Genomic DNA, 3,887 nt, shown 5'->3' with positions numbered 1-3,887 from the left:
TTTCATTATATACATTTTTTACGCATCACTGTCAGTTAGTTCATCACTTGGAAGTTCTCCAACTTCGAGTGTAAGTCGTGAGTAAGCGCATTATCTTTGGCAGCACAGTGTGACCCAGATTTGTGTCAGATGGCTACATTCAGATACCGTCAGCAGCTGCTGTGCTTATATAGTCCATTATGGTGTGGAGTGGGTGGATGCATGGAGTACTTGTAGCATGGAAACGCAACCTGCTATATGCAATGCGGCCACAGTCAAAACTATGTTGATGGGAAGGTAGGGTTCCGTTCTAATTACCGGTATACCTATGTATTTTCGCAATACAGTATATATATATTTTTATATTATATTGGTATAAGGCATGGGAGGGGAGGTGGGCTGTCTGTCAACTCATTTTCTGTCACATACTAAAGGCAAACTCAAATAATTTAGCGCAGTTGTGAGGAAAACCGTGTCCGTATATAAACGGACTCGGTAATTTAGAGTACTGTACTATGAGTTAGTCTGTATGTATATGGTCTCGGCATTATGGCACTATTGGTTTGTCCATATATGTACAGTACGGACATGACATGGAGTGGGTTGAACTGCTAACATATGCTGCATACAAAGAACCTTTAGCATTGAGGGAGAGCCCTCTCAGCATCAGGAGAGGCAACAGCTCCCTGAACCTTCTCCAACCACTTCTCACTCTAGTCACAGACCTAGCTCCAGCACGTAACATCCCCCGAATAATAAAAATCTTCCACCTAGTGCACTCCAGAGATTCTTCAGCACAGTCAGTTCTTTCATGCCTGACAGTCTGTACATGCTATCCCCAACACACAGCATTCACAGAATCAGCATCATCTTTGTCCATCTCTAATACCACTACATCTCTTATGCACCCACTTGTCACAAGTACAGTACAGCACAAGATGGAGTTACTGCCCACACCCTTGTGGCAAACCATACATGGCCAGATTACTCCTGCTTTGACAGCACTGCCACCAACCCTAGATATCACCACTTTAGTTTTATCTGCATTTACTCTGAAACCCTTGTGCCCCATTCTGTCTCTCCACTTCCTAAACCTGTCCTCCGCCTCCCTTTCATTCTCTGTAGTCAACACCAAGTCATCAGCATGCAACATCTCCCATGGGAATCCATTTCTGAAGTCATCTGAGAGAGCATCAAGTACCATGACAAACAATAAGGGGCTCAAGACTGATCCCTGATGCACACCAGCATTCACAGAAAACTCATCACACAAATCTCCATTCACTCTTACCTGGGTGCGAGCACCCACATGCATGGCCATAACCACTGTAACCAACCACTTCTCGATCCCAAGCTTTCTCATTGCCCACTTCACCACCTCTCTAAGGACTCTTTCAAAGGCCTTCACCAGATCATCAGAAACAAATTATAGATCCATTTTCTTTCCTATATATTTTTCCTAGAGCTGTCAAAAATGAATTTGCCATCAGTGGTCCCTATGCCTGGCATAAACTCAAACTGCTGTGAACGAAGATTGTACCTGGTGCAGGAGAGGTACACCTTCACATGGCAGCACTGGTATGATTGGGCAGTGGAGCTACTTGGTTATACATCATTTCCCTCCTGTCCCTCAAAGGGGGATAGTTGACTGAAGGAGGAGGGCAGCTTCATATTACAGGCCACCAGGTTCATGTCTAGACAGTCCTGGGGTTGCAGCTACTACATCTACACAGTCCTTACCTACCTGCCCCTTTCTATATATATCTTTAGGTCCATATACACTACAGAGATTAGTTAAATACTGGTACATCAATACTTATAGAAGTATTCATTTGTGCAGAAAAGAATGTCGTACAGTGCTGGGTGTTTGAAATTAGTGTAAGAAACTGGATTGAAAACACTGCCAGAGATATTGTAAGCACTGTGCAGTATTAGCTTATCCAGGTAGCACTGGCAGAGAGAGGGAATTTCTATAATGTTTCTTGTGATATGACAATACTGTAATCTTATAAATTGCCTTAAAATTGCTGTCACACCACATTGAATACTGAGATGTAATAGTCGATTAACACAAGGATTTGATGCTAATCATGAGGATGTGCCATGAAAAAGGGGTATGGCTGTAGCATTATTGTCTTTTTTGTGCCACTGAACTATGTGAAATTAGATACCAAAGGCTGGAAATCTGTGTCAAGTTAGAGTGAAAATAGTGCAGTGAGATGTGTTACAGTGTTACAGGTAAAAGCAGCCAACCAGATTTTAGTTATACAGCACAGACGGGTACCCTTATACGAGGGGGGTATGTTAACGGAGAACTTCTTGGATGGCGAAAGCTTGTATGATGGAGTACATAAGTTGTGCTTGTATTGGTGTGGTACAGTTAGGCTTGCAGCTGTTGTTGTAGGCTCAGGTACATCAGACTGTGAACCCAGTGAGTGGACTGCAGGCTCAAGCTGTCCATCTCTTGCAGCCAACCCTCCACATTTCAGGGGATAGGAAGAGTTGAGGGATGGTTTGCATAACCAGGCAGTGCCACCACATGAAGGTGTCCCTCTACACCAGGTGTACAGTTACTCCCCTGCTTGGGAACTTCTGGTACCAGACCTTTAGAGTCCCCCCCCCCTTTTTTTTTTTTAAATTAATATTTATTGAGATGTTTTTTCCATGACATGAACGAAATAGCTACTGTGCACAGTAAGGGTACTTGTTCAGACTTAATGCCAGTGGTAATAATAAGGAAATTTCCATGGAGCAGATGGTACAGCTGTGGTATTTCTGTGTCTTCCTTTGCTCATTAATGATCTGTACGTTGCTTAAGTATTAGTACATTTTTTCCTGTGAATTTTTTTTATTTATGATGCCATGGAGGGTGGTAATATATTGTCTTCTGAAGGTGTCATAGATATCACACCAAACTATTGTACATTTAAATTGAACTGTTTAGGGTAAGCTTAACCTTTTCCAGTTGACCAGTTATTGAATTACAGTTTTGAACTTTATTGTGTATCTTTTTTTTCTAGGTAAGGTTTGTGTGTGCACAGTGTGTCACTTCAGCTTGTGGACACAGCATCCAGGAGACTGTAAGTGTAGTACTTGTATACCAGTATTTGTCAGTATGCCATAGTGGTGGGATGGAACTTGAATGTATTACTGTTGTGATGGGAAGGGGTATATTGAGATGGTTTGGACATAAGAAGGATGGGACTTGAATGTACGATATTAATGTTGTGATAAGCAGTAGATGGAGATGGTTTAGGCATGTGGAGAGGATGGAACTAGAGTTGCGAGAAACAGGCTGAAAAACGCTTGGGATGAGGTTGTACGTGTGGCCTCAGAGATAAGGGACTGAATAGAGAGGCTGCTGGATATTGAGCAGCATGGAGATACGTTGTTAGGTGACCAAGGCTCGTGCATGCAAGTGTGTTTGAGCCATTATAAATGAAACAAACAAAACATCTTATCATGGGGTGTGGAGGCTTTCTGACACCTCTCCTGTATTAGTAATTTTTCAGCACATTACACCAGAGTGTCCTCTTGTATGGTATCACTGCAAACTTTGTTTATGTTAAAACTTGTATAAAATGCATTTAAGAAAATGTCAAGGTGTAATATATAAAATATATTGGTATGGCATTGGTGCCATGGAGTCTTCAGTGCCACTTATGAAAGTATTATTGGTACCTACACAGTAAATTAGTTTTGCCAGCATATCCCAGTTTACAGTACCAGGTGTAGGACATAGTTTTGATATTTAGGAACATATTACTGACTTATGATGTTGACAGTGTGTGCATTGTGTCTCATCTAGGAAGGGTATTGCAGTATCCCACTGTAGTGCATTACCCTTTTGCATGTTTAAGTACAGTACTTAGGCTCCAAAAACTGTCAGTGTACAGTATGGTTTAAAT

The sequence above is a fragment of the Coenobita brevimanus genome, chromosome 116 (assembly GCF_032717465.1).
Source record: "Coenobita brevimanus isolate Jiangsu-jjx chromosome 116, ASM3271746v2, whole genome shotgun sequence".
Taxonomy (NCBI): domain Eukaryota; kingdom Metazoa; phylum Arthropoda; class Malacostraca; order Decapoda; family Coenobitidae; genus Coenobita; species Coenobita brevimanus.
This window is presented reverse-complemented; position numbering follows the sequence as displayed.